The sequence below is a fragment of the Triturus cristatus genome, chromosome 2_1 (genome assembly GCF_964204655.1).
Source record: "Triturus cristatus chromosome 2_1, aTriCri1.1, whole genome shotgun sequence".
Lineage (NCBI taxonomy): Eukaryota > Metazoa > Chordata > Amphibia > Caudata > Salamandridae > Triturus > Triturus cristatus.
In genome coordinates, this window is record NC_140581.1 from 1,091,444,248 (window position 1) to 1,091,464,910 (window position 20,663).

Below are 20,663 nucleotides of genomic sequence, written 5' to 3' on the forward strand. Positions count from 1 at the left end.
TGTGAGGCAGTGTGGTCCCAGCAGACCCACAAAAGGAGGCTGCTGTAATAATTGACACTGGGAACCTTAGATTCTACCAGTATCATTGGCAATATACACGCGACTCCTTGGTCATGTGGGATATGTATGCCCTTCCCTGAATTTTAATGTGACTAGAAGGTAAGCTTAATGCATACTTGAATTTGTGGAGGTCAACCATTCCAGGGACAACAGAGTGAACTGGGTCTTTAGCTGGATGGAGCTCCAAGGGTCATGTGATAGAACTTTAGTTAAGCAAGCCTGGCAGACGGAGGAAGTTGTCACTCCGAACAGGGTGCTGTGACTGCAGTGGGGTGCGCAATAAGAGAATTCTTGGTCGCCACGGATTAACAGTCCGGTGCAAATGTCTGGTCAACTGCAACAGAGTATGTGCTCTATGGGCAGTTTCAGGTCGCTTCAGTTAAGCACAATATTCCTTGCCCGGATAGCAAACAGAGTCACTAAGTTGGAAAGCCTAGAGGGTTTCACCATAGAGGGAAGTGAGCAGCCTAAAATCCCATAAGGATTAAGGAATACATGGCAAGTGCAGGAGGACACAACTGTTCACTGTCGCATACTTCTAGTCATGAACATTCCTGTGCACCATGATTTAGCAATCAAAGGGACAGTGCAATTGTTGGGTCAACCTCAGAAAATATGTGCACTCTGCTTCAAGGGCAAGTTACGGGTTGCTTCAGATAAGCATATAAAGTGTCGTCCTGATAGCCTAAGTAGGCAGGCGGGTTGTGGGAGCGGTCTCCTAACTAGTGGGCTGCTGTCCCATGGAATGGGGACACAGGTGTTTAAGCACATACAGTGCTAGAAGGACGGCAACTAGGTGAGATCAACACATACATGGGGCAATGTGAGCTATGGTTGTCTGAAATCATCCCGCGCAGAGAGGCACGGGGCTAAGTCATGTAAGGCAGTGGGTCATGCCGCGGGGGTGAATAGTCAATGTACAAGTTCACAGACCTAAGGGGCCTCATTAACAGATTGGAACAGAGATTGGCCCAAGGGGGGAGGGGTTCTCCCCAACTTCTTAGTGATACATCTGGGGGAAACAACCTCACGGCCCTGGGGAGGAGGCCACTTTTAAAAACCATGGAAGCGGAGTTAGGCGAAGATCAGTAAGTACATGGGTCAATGTGAGATCTGATGGTCTGAAACTATCCCCCGCAGAGTGTGGCATGGGGCTAAGTCAGAGGAGGACGTTGAACATTCCCAAAAGAGAGTGAATAGTTCAATGCGTAAGTTCGCAGACCAAAGGGGTCTGGGATTCATCAGACATGAGATGATTCAAGCTAAGATGAAAGAATACTTTGATAGAGATGGGGTTCATTTGTCACCTATAGGGATGAATCTCGTTCTTCTAGTTTTGCAGGAGGCTCTAGAGTTGAGAAGTTGCAGGTAAGACCATAGCCGTTTTGGTGGGTGGCTCCGACGGCGACCACCTCCAGAGCTGTGGCGCAGTTATAGGGCGATCTGGAAGCAAATGGGTACAGAAGGCTACCTCTGCAGGGCACAATAGGGGTGCCAGAGCCAAATCCCAGGAGCCTCATGCGAGGTTCCGGGGAAAACCGTGTCGGCGTCCCATTAGTCCTTCAGGCGGTTGTGGTCCTGAACAACTGGGGGCTTTCCTTGCTACGCTCCGTCCTGAAAGGGGCTTGAGTAATAAGGGACCAATGTGTCACGTGATCCGGAAAGAGGATCACCCCATAAGGTGTAGCACTGATTGGGTTCCCCCCAGTGCTTCTTGGCTCATCAGGCGGGCAGGCAGCACAGTTGGTCACAGCTGCCTGCCCTTGGATCGCCTGCAAGATAACTCAGCATATTGCATACTTTTGTATGGAATAAACCTGCAGCAATATTTACCCAAATAAAAGTTGTGTTGTGTATTTATTTATTTAGCATGCATGCTATGTGTTTGTGTGGGTGGGGTATGTTGCCAATGGTGGCACTATGGAGCTCACGGCCCAGGGAATACACTTTATATTAGGCATAACAAAACGTAATGCGTGTCACGCCTGGTATCACTATCTGGCTCACCGACCTCCACAGGGCACTGGTGGCGGAACACGAGGCCCTCCAATGTACCGCGTCACGCACACCCTCCTCCGCAACTTCTATGGACTGGCAAAAATATTTAGCCTATGTGGAAACAAAATTAAACATGACAAACAGTAGCCCACAACAGGGCCTCGAAAACGCAACAGTCCCCCCATGACCCCGAATGTCAATCCAGTGACATTAGGAATACCCTGCACTAATATATGTAACACAGCACTCACGTCAAACCTGCCTCATATTCATGACGCTAGACAAATGATTATGATGCAAACAGTATTGCGCCTAACAACAGCAGACATTCAATATTATACAGAACAGCTTTTAACGCATGTTTATCGTAAATGTTACCATATTATGCTTGCAATTGTATGTCCCAGTAAAGCCATCAACGTTGTATCACTGGTATATTTGCCGATATAATGATACTTGTAAACCTTTATGTTTCCATACACTTTCTGTATCTGGTTAGGTGAAAAGATGAACGCTAATCAAAGCCATGATTAAATGTTCAAACTTATGAAAACTAATAAACAGCATTTTTTCAAATAACGTATTGATATTTGACACAATCTGCACTTTTAAACACTTCATTTTTCTGTTAAAAAAAAAATAATCTACCGTCACGAAACACGTTTAGTTTTAAAAAACGCCAGTAGTAAAACTCTTAAAAAAGCTTAATTAACAAGAATCTCACATTGGCACAGCACTTCGTTTTTCCTATAATAAAACATGACTAATTTTTCTAAATAATCATATCAAAACAAGCATGTAGTCAGCAGGAAAAAGGTGTATGAGCAAGCTTAAAAAAAACACATGATATCGACCATAAACTCACCAGTGCTGTAACTCCCGTCCCTAACAAACAAGTAATTTGCTACAGGTGGCCAGCTTGCTGCTTTGAAAGCCACACAAACAAAACACACACAATCCTTCCGTGCAGGTCATGACGTTAATGCACGCACAACCAATAAGTAGAGTAGATGAGTTTAAAAAAACATTAAACTGTCCGCCTTATACAAAGTTAACTGGCATTCGTTATGCAAATTAGGCAAAGTCTTTACCTAGTCGGTGGCTTTACTCATCTGTTTTTTTTTTTCGCTTTGCAATTTTCATTCGTTAATAGCTCGTCTCTTCTAATGTGTTGGGGTTCGCGCCTGTAGTTAACGGGGCTCCCAGAAGTTAACAGATACCCACGCAGGCAGCAGCAGGGGGCCAGGAAAACAAAACCTAAACCTGGCCCAACTGTTTTCTTTGCCTCCCGGTTATCTAAGTTCGCTCTTGTGTAGGTAGGAGAGTAAACTTGTGTTTCCGCTAAGGGTGCAGTCTAAGTGGAAGCGAAGCTGGAATTTGGAAATGGGAACATTTTGCGTCACATGCATGGGGGGGGGGGCTATCAGTTTTTTCGCCAAACAAAAATAAGAATGTGCTCGACGTACCACTGAAGTTTAAGCATCTTCGTAAGTTGTCTGTCTGCCTTGTCACCTTGAAATCGTCGGAAGAACGGGGTTAGAGCATTGAGCTGCCGGCTTTTGAGCTGGGGAACCTGGTTCGATCCTCGGCGTGGGCTCAACATCCTGTGATTCTGCGCACATCACCTAATCTACCCTGCGATAGGTCTCACAGTACTGACGTTAGCGCTGTTGGTGTTGCATTATTATTTAGAACTCCAATAGCTCTAACTTTCAGTAATGGGAGACCCCACCCCCTCGAGAAGCAAAGAGCCCTTGGTGAAAGGAGGGGACGGAATGGCGAAAAGGAAGCCAACCTGTGAGGAGCAGATGAGGGAGAATGAAGATGAAAGGAGGGACAGGGTGGGGAAAGGAAGCAAGAAGTCTCGCGGTGAATTAAGGGAGCTTATGGTAAGGAGAAGCAAAGAGCTTGCAAGGGTTTGAGGGAAGGCAGAGTGCCTTTGGAATATGTAGTGAAAGTGACAGAATGAATGTACCCAGTAAAGGGGCAGGATGAAAGATGATGGCCTTCAACGTCTCATTCGTGGTACTAGGCGCTATAGATGCAGTTTCAACCTAAAGTAATGGAGGGGCAGAGTGGGCAGGGCAGTTTTGGAGCATGAAGGGGCAGTGAGGACAGAATGACAGCCTGCAATAAACGATGCAAGAGTGAGAAGGAGTAGAAACGTGATGGAGAGGGCAGGCAGGGGCATGTGGTGAGTGTGGGCACAGGGAGGTTGTGTGAAATGGAGAGTTGGGGGAGGAGGAGCGACTGAGGCTCCGTTTTGGCGGAGAGACTTAATTAGAATGACATGAGAGGGAGAGAGTTCATCGTTGATAGGGTATCGAGCGAGAAAAAGCAAGTCCGCGGGGTGGAAAGAGACATCGTACGAGTGTAGAGACCACCTGCAATAGAGTACAAGAAAGAGAGACACGGGCCATTATTTGACACAGGTTACAGTGAGACGGAAAGAACTCCACCCAGCGGCAGATGGAGAGACAGGGTGAAAAGAAACTCATGGCAGCCCCCGCCTCAGGGGTGCACTCCCTCGGTACAGCTGCAGGGGCAGTGCCGTGGTGGGCATCCCTCGGAATACTTCTAGTGACCACACCGTCATCTGCTCCACTCAACACGCATGCACAGACGTCACCCAAGGATTATACTGACACTTTCATTGTGGGTGAAGAACTGCTGCAGGTTTATTTCATACAACATAAGTATGACGATAAGTGGGTTATCTTACGGGCGATCCAGGGCAAGCAGCCCCTCGCTGCTCCGCCCGCCTGGCGAGCCAGCACGCACGGTGGGTCGATGCCCGGCAGTGCGGCACATATTTTCAGATCATCCACTGGATCACGTTATCTTTTTACTACTCCCGCCCCTTTTGACGGGGGCGGAGCGTGTTGTGGCACACCCCCGGTTGGTCAGGCCCCCCAACCGCCCGAAGGACTAACGGGGCGCCGTCGCGGTCTTCCAAGAACCTCCTTCGGCTCCCGGACCTTGGCTCGGGCACCCTTACTGTGCCTGACAGGGGTACCCTTACTGTACCGCCTGTCGCAGAGGTACCCTTACTGTACCCCTTTGCCTCCAGATCGCCCTGTAACTCCGCCACAGCTCTGGGGAGGCTTCCGTCGCTGCCAGAGCCCCCCTTCCTCCCTTCGCTGTTATAGATGCCCTGCCCCTGCGAGCTAGCTTTAATGGGCTAAATTATGGGTCCTGTTCTGTAACCCGTAAATGACGGCATTAATTTGCAATATTACTCAGAAGCCCAGGGCAGACTAACAAAGGATGTCTTTTGGCCCCACTGCCGTTCAGCTTAGACGTGAATGGTGTTCCTAACTTTCTTAGCGATGCCACTGCAGATCTTCCTAACGTAATTATGGGAAGATCTAGCACCTACATATGGAGCCAGAATTGAACCATAGCTGAAATTCTTCATTCCACTTTTTCTACAAAGGTGATGTATTGATAGCGTCATGGTTCCCGAATTGCTGCTGCTGCGGGGATTGCATGATTTCTCGGCAGGGCAAAACATTTAACGTAACTGCTATATGGCGCCTTTTACCATGATTCCGGATAAAGCCAATATGACTGACTGAGCTGCCGAAGAATACATCTCTCAGCTCGAGGACCCAAATTTGTGAACGTTTCCCAACTCCCTGGCTCCAAGGAAAGGCTGAGCGAGAAGAGCAACACCTAAATCTGTTTCTCAGGCTGGAAAATATGGCATGGGTAACAAGGCATTGGTGAAATAGGCGCTTATGGACCTGCAATCCTGTTAAGAATTTTCAATTGGCCAAATTAGGGGCCTTCCTGGCTTAGAATTGTGTTCCCAACAGCTACAGTACAATAAGCAGGGTGAAGGTAACGTGTGAGTTAACCGCTTGCCCTACGTATATAAACACAAGCTGACATCACGGGTATCTTATGAGGGGATGGGCCCTTAAAAGCTGTGAGCATCAGAAAGTATGGGGGGCAACAGCCTCTGTCTATGTGCTCTCACCCAGCACACGGGAAACATATGCTCACTGTCCCTGGCTGGTTCATGTCACTGTCTCTGAATGGTTACTGCCACAAACCTTAGTTGGTGACAGCATTGTTGGCAAGTGATTCGCTGAGACAATCCCACCTTCCTACAGCATGCCAGTCCAAATAAATGAACAATCAATAAAACTGCTAACTCTGCCATGTTTACCTTTTCGGCCATTAACTCCCTAAGTTTGCTTCCTTTCACATTGTATTGTCCTATTGTTTACTACAAACTGACCCATATCTTAGCAACATATCCTCGTTTTAGCCTTTCTACTTGCAAATTAAGTTACATTAAATTGGACGATAGAGTCTTATACTCGTCCCGCTGTTCATCCCAATCTTTTCTTGCTCTCCACTGGGACAGCGTATCCAATTTCCTTGCTTGTTGAATAGAAGCTAGCTTTTAGACTTTATTGCTGCTGAAAGGAGCTAATAGGTTTGCCTACAGTCCTTGTTATACCGGTGTTGCTGTGCTATAGGTGGTACAAAAGGGGGTGGCGATGGACGGAGCATCAGAACCAATCAAACACTCACACCCAGTCAACAGATCTGGGTTTGATCCATCACCGTTCTTTAGCCCACTCTGCCACCCCAGTTCTGACATGGCCATATGCAAATCAGTCTGACCCTGTGCCTCATGGGAACAGTCCAGCCCGAACTGCCAAGCCATGCCTTCCCTGGACCGGAAACAAGCTTCCTAGGACCGGTTTCTGGCATTTCAGCCGTCTTCAGCCAGGCTTGCTTGAATCCAGTGGCAAAGTGAGCAAGGGACTCGCGTCTGAGCATACCCTGCCAACTTATGGCGAACAAAGCGGTACAAAAGGGGGTGGCGATGGACGGAGCATCAGAACCAATCAAACACTCACACCCAGTGCTATAGGTGAGCCCCAGTTATGATTTCGTTCACATCTTCATAGTTGGCAGTGTCTCCATCTTGCCAGTACCTGGGTCACGTCTGCCTTAAATGATGACAATACATCTGGCTTTTCCGCTAGCCTTGCCCATTAACCTGTCAAATGTCAGTGGAAGGCAGCACATCTCTGGTCATGCTCATTTCAGCACTGAAGTAGGCCTGGGCGAAGCACTACGCTACGCTCGCGTAGTTTGCGAAGTTCGCGCTACTTCGCGCTACGCGAACTGCACGTAGCACAGTGCGAACACGCGTAGCGTAGTGTTGCGTAGTGCTGCGGTCATTTTTTGCTTGCTCGCGGTCCTCAACGTCAAGTTGGCGACCGCGAGCAAGCAAAATGACATCCTGGCGAGACTTTTTCCTTGTTCGCGATCGCGAGCATGGGAAATAAACCTCCCGGCGAGATTCCCAACGCGAGAAGGTCAGGTTTCTCATTGCGAGGGGTCGCGTATGCTCGCGACCGCTCGCGATGAGAAACTACCAGTTCGCGTTGAGAAAGCTGCAGCTCGAGTAAAAATCTACTCGAGCAGCAGAAAACTACAGCTCGCACTGTGCAAGATGCCATTTTCAATGATTGCACAGTGCCGGTTGCTTGTCCGCACTGTGCAATCATTGAAAACAACATCTTGCACAGTGCGAACATGTTACTTCGCAGTTCGCGAAGTGCTACGCGTAGCTCGCGTAGTGCGAACTTCGCTTTGCGTAGCTTCGCGAAGTGCTACTTCGCGAACTACGCCCACCCTTACACTGAAGTCAAAAACCTCAAACATACAAATCCCGCTCGCTCCGCATGAAGACAACAAAACAGCGCGACAGAAAATCAAAGGAGAGGCTCCGCACCTCGCAACACGGCACAAACCACGCCGCAACACACTGCCCCCCCCTCCAACAGCAGAGACAGGACACGTCCAGAACCACGTGGCGAGCCGGCAACGAGACCCGCTCTCGAACCCCAACACGGAAACACCCAGATCGCCACGCCGGGCCGGCCAAAGTGGGAGCACCAAGAGTGAGGAAGGCAGCATTATGCAAAGGCCCGTACTCACCGCAAACAGCCGGACCCGACGACGACACACCGCAAGGCGAATGGGAGGACATCTCGCGCACACGAGGACGACGACCGCGAGGACGACGACCTCCCGAATTCGCGTGGCCAGGAGGAGCGGCGCTGGAAGCAGAGGAAGAACTGAGGGGGTGAGGCGCCTAAAAGGGGGGGTCTAGCCTCGCCCACCCTATTGGCACGCCTCCCTAAGGCAAACCCATTGGGGGCCTCCCCTCCCCGAGGCGCGGCCTCGCTAGCGAGGCGGAGTGGGGGGGAGAGGCTCCGACGGGCGGCCACTAGAAGGCTGCCCTGCTGCTGTCCCTCTGCGTGGGACGCGGGCAGCGGCAATCTAGTGTTATGAGCTACTGACAGTCCACGAGGGGCACACACCCATGCACTGCACCTGGCCGCTCTGCTGAAACTGTTGACGTGTCCCAACCTAGGAGGGCAAGATGTTTTGCATTGTTGGGGGCAGAGAGGGACCCCCCTGCCCATGGACAGGGAGAGATGGGACTCTCTGGACCTTTTGCCTGGCACCTGCTGAACACACAAAACCAAGGGGCAGCCAGTGTGTCATGCAGCTTAGAGCAAGGAAGGACGTGGCTCCCTGGCCGTTGATTAGACTGTGAAATACAGCAGTAATCAGCCCCTGCCAGTGCACCTGCACCTGCTGCACAACTGGAAGCTACGTCCCTGGGGGTGGGCACTATACAGGATGTAAAATAAACAACCAAATAAAGTACAGAAGATGCATAAGGTGCAGCAATATTAGTCATATCGTTATTAAAAATATAAAATTCACACAAAGGACGACGACAAATGGAAAGATAAAAGACGGCATTAAGAACAGGCAAGAGAGAAAAACGATGACTCCGGAACAATGCTACCATTCCTTGAGAACGAACCTTTCTAATAACTTAGTCTTTTATTACATCATTTTATAATAATATACCCAATCACATGGTCTACAATTCCGTTTAACCGTGACATTCTGAAGTAGCTTTGTTAGATTGACGACGATAGTACACAAATTATATTTCAATAGGTAAATGTGTTCAGGGGAATAATGCATGCTGGAGAATTTAATATGAACATTTACAAAGCACTGTCATTTACAGACCACCAGCAGTGCAACAAATGAATCGCGGCACCCGCGCTTTAGCTTTAATCATCTGAAACTAAGCGAGGGTGCCGCGATTGCTTGAAAGGTAAAGAAATAGAAAACACACATTTTTTTTCTATTACTTTACTTTTGAAGCAATCGCGGTACCCTTGCTTTAGCTTAAGATGCTGAAAGCTAGTGCGTGGGTGCCGCAACTGTTAAAATTTTTAAAATAAACAGGAAAAAGGCATGTGTCCGCTTCAGCAGTCGCAATGAACAAATAAAAGAAAGATGCAGCCACCATTGATGTGTGCCGTGCTGGGTAAATTTTAAAGAAACATTGCGGGAGGCAGGAGAAAGGAGTTAAAGAAAATAGTGCTCTGAGGCTATAATTAAAAGGCACTGAGTAGCAACACATGTAACAGGGTGTACCTCGTTGGAGGGTACAAGAAGAGAAAAGGCAGTACTAAGGAGGGACTACTGAGCCTATTGACCAATGAAAAACCACCATATACAAAGCACAGTGACTGGAGATAATCAATCAATCAGGGATTTTCGGAGCGCTACTCACCATTGAGGGACTCAAGGCACTGGTGGGGGTGGGGGAATCAAGCAACTCTGTGGTCATCTGACGAGCTAGGTCTTGAGATCCTTTTTTTTTTTTTTTTTTTTATTTATTTAAAAAAAAAAAAAAGAGATCCTTTCTGAATAGGTGCAGTATCGGGCTTCGTCCGATGCAGAGGGGGGAGTTTGTTCCAGGTCACGGCCGTGATGTAGGAGAAGGATCTGCCACCCGTTCTGGCCCTGTGGATGCGGGGGACTGTGGCTAGGGCTAGGTCGGCAGAGCGGAGGTCTCTCTTGGGGGCATGGAAGGAGATGTTTCATTGAGGTATTGCGGTTCGGTGTTATGGAGGGTTTTGAAGGCGTGTGCGAGCAGTTTGAATATTCTTTTTTCGACGGGGAGCCAGCCGAGGTCACTGAGGTGTTGGGTGATGTGGTCGTGCCGTGGGATGTCGAGGACGAATCTGGCTGTGGCGTTCTGGACGGGTCTGGAGTTTGCAGAGGAGTGTTTTTTGATTCTGGTGTGGAACGTGTTTCCATAGTCCAGTCTGCTGGTGATGAGTACGTGGGTGACGGTCTTCCTGGAGTCAGGGGGAACCATTTGAAGGTCTTGCGGAGTATGCGGAGCGTGTTGAAGCATGTGGAGGACACGGCATTGATCTGGCGAATCATGGTGAGTGAAGAGTCGAGTATGATGCCAAGGTTGCAAGCGTGGTCCGTAGGGGTGGGTGGGTTTCTGAGGGCAAGGGGCCACCAGCTGTTGTCCCATGTGGAGGGCGTGGATCTGAGGATGAGGACTTCTGTTTTCTCCGGGTTGAGCTTCAGGAAGCTGCTGCTCATCCAGGATGGGCAGAAAGTGGGCAGAGCTTCAAGTCCATACTTGAAGACAGCTTGTCTCGAAGAGACAGCGCAAGCACTGCCTAGGCAAAACCTAATGAATGTGTCCTTGTGTAATGTAACTGGGGCATATGTAAAGCGCCCCAATACCTTTGGGTCATGTTCACCCTAAACAAATCTGTAAAAAAAAAAAGAGTTGTATGGGTACAGTAGCATGCTGGAAGCATGTGGATAGGTATTTTTATCAACGTTTAAAGATTTTTTCATTATAATCTGCATCTGGTGTTTTAAGTTCTGTTACTAGTGAGCCTTGCTACATTGGGCATGGAGGGACAAGCTGAGCTGTGTTTTCCTCAGCAGAGTTTATTACTGGCACCACCCCGTACCTCCACTGGCCTTCACTTTGCATTGTTGCTAAATTAGGAAAGTGCACCAATTTAATCATTCAGTTCTTCATTTTGCAAACTTCGCTCCTGTTCAGTAACACTGAATAGCTTCATTTATGGGAAGTAACTCAGAATGCAATTTTTTAATACCCTCCCTAAATGCACTTTTTCACTTGATGTGTTCATAGCTACAAACTGAGAACGCAGAGGGAGTAGCCTCTCAATTACGTTAATGCATATTTCACAAAAATTAAAAAAAATATTGAGGTGACAAATGTACAACACAGCTTTACAAAAAGAATGTACACAGTGAGACCCTGTTTTATCAATTGACTAAGTTTTTCCAGTCAATTTGGGCCTATTGCCATTTCCTGCTTCTATATGGCTGTTTTAGGCTAGGTATATGCTGAATGGCAGAGTAACTAAATACAAAAGGTTTCATCTGTCCTCTATGAACAAGATCCTCATGGTCCGCAGAGCTTGGGTGGGGTGGTCTATCCCCCAAAAACATTGATGGAGACTTTGTTGTGATCAACTTCCGCAGGCCTCACTTGGTTCATTGCATATTAAGTTTTTGCGAGCAAACTTTTATTCAAAGTCATGGAATTTGTGCGCTCCCCCTGGGTTATTTTTATAAACCACAATTTAGATAGACCGATCACATGTTCTTTCCGATCCCTGTATCCAACAGATTTGGGAGTTTTCATCCCACCTGTCAGAAGGATTCAATCCCTTTCGGGGAATTCCTTTGTGTCCGTCGTAATTGTACGAATATGGAGGACTTCCACAAACATGGAGATGCCCTTAAGAAACGTCTATTAGCTCGGGGCTATCCACATCGCCTTGTTAGACATGCATACAAGAGAGCAAAATATTATGACCGAGACGCTCTATTGCAAGGGAGCAGACGTGTACAATGAGATCAGATCACAAGTGTAATTAATCATTCTTCTTTGAATTATAAAATAAAAAATGTGATTAATGAGAACTGGAGAATCCTCAACACAGATGAGAATGGAATTCAACTTCAGCAACCATTAGTGACATACAGGAGAAATAGAAATTTGCGAGATATTTTGGTTGATACGAGAAACAAGGCCCCGAGTACGCAACATCAAACAACCATTACTGGACTTCCGCTGATACTAGGAAATCATAAATGTGGGGCATGTCATGCCTGTGATGCAGCATTAGTAACTGAATCTTTTACTTACAATGATAAAAAATGTTAAACTCAGGCACCTTACAAATTGTAGGAGTAGTAATATCGTGTATATATTGTTCTGCCCTTGTGGGTTGGCCTATATTGGTGAGACTGGACGTGAATTCCGTCTCAGATTCAGAGAACACAAATCAGCGATAAGAACAGTAAGAACTAATGCCCCGTTAGTACAGCATTTTGTGGATAGTCAACACTCAGAAAAAAGATGTGAGATGGTGTATTCTAGAGAAAGTGCAGAGTAAAGCAGGATTCCCAACAGAACTAGCACGGAAGAAACGTGAAACTTTTTGGATTTTCCACTTGAACAGTGTTAAGAAGGGCCTGAATGAAGATATAGTGTGGCATGTTACGTAACCAGGACGTTCCATAGCTGTAGGCTTGCGGTCCTTTTCACTAAAAGCTGCTGTAATGATAATAAGTGTAAGTTTATCCGAATCTTGCCTGGCCCGGAGATATAGATATCACTCAGGGCTCTGAGTGACCATTTTGTACCGGGATAAGTAAGTGTCAGGACTGTAACTGATTTGAAAATTCTAGACTGGTATCGGATGGTAAGAGGTTGAATATATACCTCGAAATGGAATTAGAAAGTTGCTGTGGATGAGATAATCCTAGTGCTATGGTAAAACATCTGGGATATAAGATATTCTCCTCATTAAAACTTTGAGGTTCTTGATACCTGGGGAAAAGACACATATATTGAAAGTTCTATGTACAATAGACAAATAGAATTTTAGGGTATTCATGATATTGCCTGACTCGCCTAAGCCTCTTTTTTTCTGGCACCTATAGCATGTTATATTGCTGATTGCTTTTTCTTTATAATATATTGTTATGAATTTCTGTGTACTTTTCCATGAAAACTCTGTACTTTTGTCGTTCATATTGGAAAGATACATTTCAAGATGGCATTTTTTGCTTGGTATTAGTGTAGTCCTATCTCTATGTTGATAACTGTCATCCTATGTCACCTGGATACAGTGCCAGGTTTTTCGCGATGGACTCTGTCAGGCATTTATTATTCAAACTTTGCATCTTGACTCAATTGGCACACACTAGAATGTGGAACATTGTATTTACTCCGTAATTATTGTCAAACATGCAAAAGAAGCTGGCGGTTTGCTTTTTAAGACTATCGCAGTCCTATTTCTATGGCTATGATTGTAACGCTGTGTCGTTTACACACAGCGTCAATGTGCGCGCGCTTCTCGAAGTAGGTAGTAGTTATTTAAACTTCGCGTCTTGGTATGTAAGGGACACTCTGGATTCTATAACGTGGAATGTTCCGTGAAAGAAGCGTTAACTCAGTGTAACGGGTGAGTACATAGCGTGTAGTCGGTGTTAAGACGGCATTGATTAATAGTCAGGATATGCATAGGCTGGTTGAATGAACGGTATCTATGCCAAAGGAAGCTCTTGTTCAAAATCCCAGCTGCATACAACTGTGGTAGAAGTTCGGTGTATGCCTATATCAATATGCAGGAAAGGTGGAGGTATGTTCTCTTTGTGGCACGCTTATTTTGGACTAGTTTTGAGTATAGGACTCTTAGTTATTACCTGGACCTTTCATGTCTTGGGAGTCCTTGGTCTGGGTAATGACGTATACATGGGCTGGGTTAGTGTTGATTGAGGGGAGTTGTACTGAGGGTTAGGAGTATTGAGGTTCGATTTATTTACATAGTGACAATCTCCCGTGTACTATAAATTTGGATATTGAGGAACTATTGAAACATAGTGTAACCACTTGGAAACTATCACATGTATATATTTTTTTCTCTGTCTTTTTTTATTTTAGTTAGCACGTTCGCTGTGCACCGTATTGATGCCAGTTGAAAATAGGTGATGAAATTAGTACTTGGCGTGATGGTCTATATGGAATAACGAGAGAAATATCCTGGATTTGTTCTAAAAATATCCTTATGGTGTGTAAGTTTCTGGATCTTTCTGGTTATCGTACATGGGCCTCTTGTACTGAGTTTATCAATGCCCCTGACTGTATCTTAATATCTCTCTTTGTTTAGAACTACTTGGTTTTTAGCACGCTTGGGTCCCTATGAATTAATACAGTAAAGTGAAATATAATATCCTGAATAAAGATACATCGCTTCGGGTAAGGGCATTTCTGGAGTCATTATGAGATATCATCTAAAGAGTTCCCTTTAACTTATGAATTGATTATGGTATTAAATGTATTGCTTGTGCAGATAAAATCGCCAGTACTTTATTAGAAAACAGAAAGGCACTCTGATTTGGCCAAATTTGGGTGCCCCTCGAGGGGCCTATTTATTGGGGTCAATATCGCTGTCGCGGGAAGCATCAAGGTTCTACCCGCTAATAGTTGTAATTTTCAAGTTTTACTGTATAAAAGGAGAGTCTCTTTTTAGTTCATTAATTTTTATAACAATGAGTTTAATTCTTCCCCCAATGGGAATTTCATTAAGCTCTTTGATTTTATTTCATACCTTGATTCCCAGCATGAAACAGTAAAAATTACTGGTATCCTTCTGGGGGTGATTTTAATGCGAAATTAACAGATAGACCATATAGCTCAGGGTTTCATAATTCCAGCTCAACCTGCTGTAGAGGCGCTGAGTTGGCTATGTTTTTGAGCACGCACAATTTCACCAATGTTATGGACATTGTGGGCGCAACATATGCAGATAATCATTTTGTGTCAACATTCAGAGGAAGGGGGTGTTCTTCGAGCATAGACTTCTTTTTCATATCCCCCATCTTGCTGACCACCTCATGGAAGCTGAAGTTATTGCTAAGTGTCAAGGGGACTACAATCCCATTAGAATAGGACTGAGTCTAGCATCACGGCCCATGTTCACTTCTGAATGTGGGGCCAGGAATGTAACACCCTCCACTGACAACCTGAGATTAATATGGAGGGGTATAGATAATAAATTTTTCAGACAGTGGTAAAGGATAACATGTATCTATTAACTCATGTTTATCAGCACAAGACCCACTCCCTGAAGCCGTCAACGATTTTAATAAACTCTGCGTAGCCATAAAAACTCTTTTGTCACAACCCACCTCCCCTGTTAAACGTGACCCCAGATGGTTTGACCACGAGTGCTCTGAAGCAAATAAACAACTGCGCAGAGCCTTATTATCCGATCCTAGATGTAACCTTGAAGTTGAGATCGGCCAGGTTGAGGTACAAAAGTGCAATCTCGAATCGGAAAGCAGAAATTCAAACAAAACATTGGGAGGCATTAGTGGTAGCAGCAAACACTAGAAATGGTGATACATTCTGGTCAGCTGTGAGGGATCTGAGATCCATGGGGCGAGTGAGTTGTGGGAAAACCACTTTTCAGAAACCTATCCTGCACCCACAGGAGAGGCTGATGACTTTGAGCCGGCGCCACTAACTAGAATACAGATGACCATATCCGAGGTGGTAGAAGCGATTCAGCAGAGTGTGGGCAATAAAGTCCCTGGACCAGATGGTCTGCCCATCAACCTCATCAAACATAAGCCAGACTTTTGGGCTCCTCTACTTTTAAATGTTTTTAAAAATGTAATGTATGCTCCGTTACCCAGTTCTTGGTCCACAAGCATTATTGTTCCGATTTTTAAAAAAGGGGATCGTTCCCAACCCAATTGTTACAGGCCTATCTCCCTAATCGATAACACTTAAAAAAAATTAGGTAGAGTCCTGTACAACAAGATTTTAGAGTGGTCTGAGGAAAATGGAATTTTAGATCCCTGTCAACTGGGCTTCTTTAGTAAGGTGGCACTAATGAACAATGCCTTAATCTCAATCTAATTGTGGGAAAATACACCATTGCGCGGGCATCTCTAATCTATTCGACCTTCGTGGATTTGACCTCTGCTTTTGACCTCAACAATAGGTCAAAGCTCGGGTCTATCCTTTTGACCTATGGACTGGATGAGCCCCTGGTGTATTTTTTGGCACACCTTCATAAAAATCTTAAAGCCCGGGTGAGGATTGGATGCGGGGGTGAGGTCACTAAAGCTATAGATGTAGAAAGGTGGGTTAGACAGGGTTGTGTTCTGCCCCTCCTCCTTTTTATCATCTATATTAATTAACTGAATAAAACATTGAAAACATTAACCCAAGGCATCCCAAAAATTAACGTAAAATCACTTCTTGTACTACTCTATGCAGACGATGCGGTCCTTATGGGCTCCACCCCGAATTCCTTGCACACCTTAGTGCAGGGTTTTGTTAACCATATGGATAGCCTGGACTTACGCACTAATTTTAAAAAGTCATTTATAATGTCGTGTGGTCTAAAGAAACGTCAACTCAATTCAATATCGGTGGGTAATCAGAAGCTGATGAGCGCTAGCACCATTCCCTGTCTTGGGGTGGTCTTTGCTGCGAACGGCTCCTGGACTGAGCATATGGCTCACTTCAGGAGCAAGTTCTCAAAGGCCACCAACTCGATCCTTAGTCTTCTGCACCCAAAGAGAACAGGTGCCCTTTTAGCCATTTAATTTTTTTAAAGTCCTAATACGTGCCAACAGTCACGTATGGCGCTGAGGTCTTTGCCAAGAGTACCTGCAGCCAACAGGAAGAAAACAGATTCTGCAGGAAGTTATTAGGCGTCCCAATCTCAACACCACAATACACTTGCCACAGGGAACTCAACCTAAATTTTATTGAAGATTTTATAAGGGCCCGTCCTGTCCTTTTTTGGCTATTGGTTTGGAAAAACCCGGCTGCATCCCTAACGAGAGAGATCACCAGTGATTGCATGGGATGTGTGAAAGTGAAGGACATACCATGGCTGTCAGGGGTGTATCAGAGCCTATGTAGCGTTAACAAGGGAAGAATCTTTTTAGATTCCAGCACAGCAATGACCACGAATAAAAATGAGCTTAGGAGTGTGCTCTATTCATTATATAGAGCAGAAAGGATTGAAAAGGAATCTTAAAAATCACTTGTCCACAGTTACATGGCTATTGAAAATTGTGTACACCCGTTGGCTAACTACATTACCCTGCCCATGAGTCATTGAGAGAGGAGCCTTTTGTTTCATAAAAGGGCAGGCACTATTACATTTGTATTATGTTTTCCTCTTGGCCACCACTCTGAACTTGATCGCATACCCTGTCCGTGTGATGGCCAGAGCGGTCAATCCATTTTACATTTCTTGTTCTTTTTTAATTACTATTTAAAATATATCAAGTGGCTTTTAACCCCGTATTTTAAAAAGCATATGCCCATCAGTTTGGAAAACGCCTATTTGAGGCTACTTACCCTGGATGGTCTTTCGCACAGACACTTTCTTGTGAATTGCAGTTTGTGCACGCCAAATTATATCTAATCCCTGAGCCTTGGTCCATTTATGAATATCTATGAACTCAAAGACTATCGTACATTGTATGTTGTTAATGGTTTTTATTATGAGCCTCCTTGAATATTTTTTAATTTGTTTGTTGTTGTGTTGTGCTTTTATGGATACGATGTTATCCGAATAAAGTGTTTTGAACCTTGAACGGCAGAGTATGGAAAGGTTCCACTGGCTTTTTAGATCTCATGCATTCTTGGTGGATCTATTATAGAGATCTACAGTTTATCAGAAGATGTACAAGAAGACTCTAAAATTGGGTAAATGCTTCCCTTAAAGATTTGAAACATCCAGAGAGTGTTTTGAATGTTTAGTAGACTCAAAGTACTCATTTTGCTAATGTCTAAACTCTTTTCTTTCTAAACTCTCTTTGAACACTGCTCAAAGAATATTTATATTCAGTTTGCATATGGAACTTCTGTAGAATACGTGGAATAAACTATAATTGGATTGGAAATGAATACGTTTTATTTGTTTCAATTAATACAAATTGTTACAACATCGTGCACATTATAACCTTTCAAAAGCATTATTAGTTCTTAGTTAAAACATCGACATATCATTTCATTAGGTTAATTTCCAAGCACTGCAATTAAAAGAGAAAATTATAAATATTAAACCTTTAAGATTCAATGTATAACCACAATATTGGCTTTCCATCTTTTATCTAGTCTAGGGCTGTGACTGTATTTAGGGCTCCTTGCAGTTGTCGTGCAAATTTTGCTAGCCTTGCCAGTTCCAATAGGGTTTCCAAATTAAAAAGAAGTTCCATTGCTTCTGAGCAAGTGTGGGTGCCGTATTTTAAAAATAGTAGTTTTAATAAAGTGCAACGTGCATGCATCAGGTTTGGACAGACACAGACTAGGTGAGCCAAGGTTTTGTCATAACAATGGCACAGTTTGCAAGAGGAGACCTTCTCAAGAGCTTTCCAGCAGGCATTTGTATCGTTTATTGGCAGAACTATAAGTCTGACTGATACAATTTGTTTCTAGATTGGTTTGTTTAGTGCAGATTTTAAATACGGCTGGCTTTGTTTGTCTTTGTAAGAGCTAGCTAGGACCCAAATATTGCTTCCATATTTTTCTATAAGCGCCAGGCCTTCTTGCCTTGATAAAGCCTTACTTGTTTCTTTAATATATATTTTAAAATACCCGGTTGATGGATAAAATTCCACCAGTTTGACATATTAATATTTAGTTTAATACAGGAGGTGGATAAAAAGTCTGCTCAGGGGTTTTTGCCTTTTATAAAAAGTTCCTTCAAATTTGCTTTCATCGAGTTTAACAGACGATGGATGCCCAGTGTTCATAAGTTTGTTTGCTTAGGCGGAACTCCAACTGTACAAGTGCATTCAATGCGAAAGTTGGGATTTGGAAGATCAATTAAAATGCGTGACAGTGGGCAGACTCCATAGTATTGACGAGTGCCCAAGGAAAGACAAATTGGCCCTAGGAGATTGAGACGAGTAGCTTGGCTTTTATGACCTTTCGCATTCGCTCCGTGGATGGACTATGCAACTTGGAGTTGAGTTTGCACAAGGCAAACGTCACCGCCTTGGCTTTTGCTTCTACAGATGTAATGTGTGCGGTGGGCTTGCCGGTACTCATGAGCCAAATCCCCAGGTAATTGTATTTGGATGTAGTGAATATTTTCAGGGTGCCCAATCGCCATTGTAGTTTAAGTTTGTGTGCATATTTCCCAAAGATCACTACCTTTGTTTTCTTAGCGTTAGCTATTAGATCGTTGGCGTTGTTATATATGCTTAGTGCGTCTAATGCTTTTTGGAGCCCCGTCTTTATGTGATCCCTTAATACCATGTAATCTGAGTATTGCATTAAAACAAATCTGGTTTGTTGATTTTTTTGCGCTAAAAGGTTAGCTTTTGAGATAGACTTTCCCAGGTCTGCGGTGTATAAATGAAAAAGCAGAGGCGCTAGAACGCAGCTTTGTTTCAGCCCTCGGTCCGTAAACACGTTCAATGGCTCTGCATTCTTGTTTAGTTTAACTTATTCTCAGGTGTTAGTGTAGAGAGCAGTGAAAGCTTTCTGCAGCTCACTTGGGATCCCCAAGTTTTGCAGTTTTTGCCAAAGTAAGTTCCTGTTGATGCCGTCAAACGCAGCGGAATAGTCCACGAAGCAAGCAAAAAGAGGACGGCTGATTTTCCTGGGTAGCCTATTCAATCAAGTGGGCCAGGGCTAGAATATTATCAAGTGTTGACGCACCAGCCCTGAAGCCCAATTGGAACATCTGCAGTATTCCTTCTTCCTTATCCCAATGTTGTAAATCCTGTAGGAGGAGGCTCGCATATGCCTTTGCCTTAATGTCCAGAACGGCTATCATCCTATAGTTGGAGGGATGGGCAGTGTCCCCGTTTGTGTGAATAGGGTGTAGTAGAGAGCCTTTCCAATCTTCAGGAATTATTGCATTTGCCATGCAAAACTGATATATCGGGGTTAGTATAGTTTCCCAGAACTTGCAGTCCTCTTTGAATAGTTGTCCCAGTAGGCCTATGGGGCGCGGGGCACCATTGCCTGTGATATTCTTTAATATTGTTAGCACACGATTGTCTACAGCAGAAGGTTTGCTTGCTTCTTCACTGACTATTTGCCTTGCCGTACTGTTTATTCTTCTGACTTTCTGCTGACTAGTGCTGAATGAAAGTGGTTGATTGTCTGGAAGGGTTTGAGTAATCGACCTACAGTAGAGGGTTTTCACATATTTGATCCATGCGTGGCTTGCAACTCTGCTTTGTCGGTCGTGGCCATGCCCTGCCAGTACATTGGTATATTGCCAAATTAGTTCGTAGAGATCAGTGCTCATAAAAACATAATCAATAGTTGATTTGTGATTATGCAGGGGGTGATCTATTCTGGCGTAAGTGGTGTCTTGTACATCTTGTACAGACTTTGGACAGTGGTTGTTTAAGATTGAGTTAAGCAGCTTGCCCGCTCGATCCCTGGGTAGTGTGTCTTCTTTTCCTGTTGCCAGGTTATGAGTCTTAAAGTCACCGGCCATTATTATCTTGCAGTTTGAGTGATTGCTGAGAAGTTCTTCTAGTGCGTCGACCAGTTTCATCATCTTACTGTGTCGAGGGTTTTCCTTAAAGTCGAAGTACACATTCTGGAATAAAATCGCTATTGTGGACCCATTCATTTTCAGGCCTTGCAGATGGACGACCTGGACCATGTCCATGCTCGTGGGGGA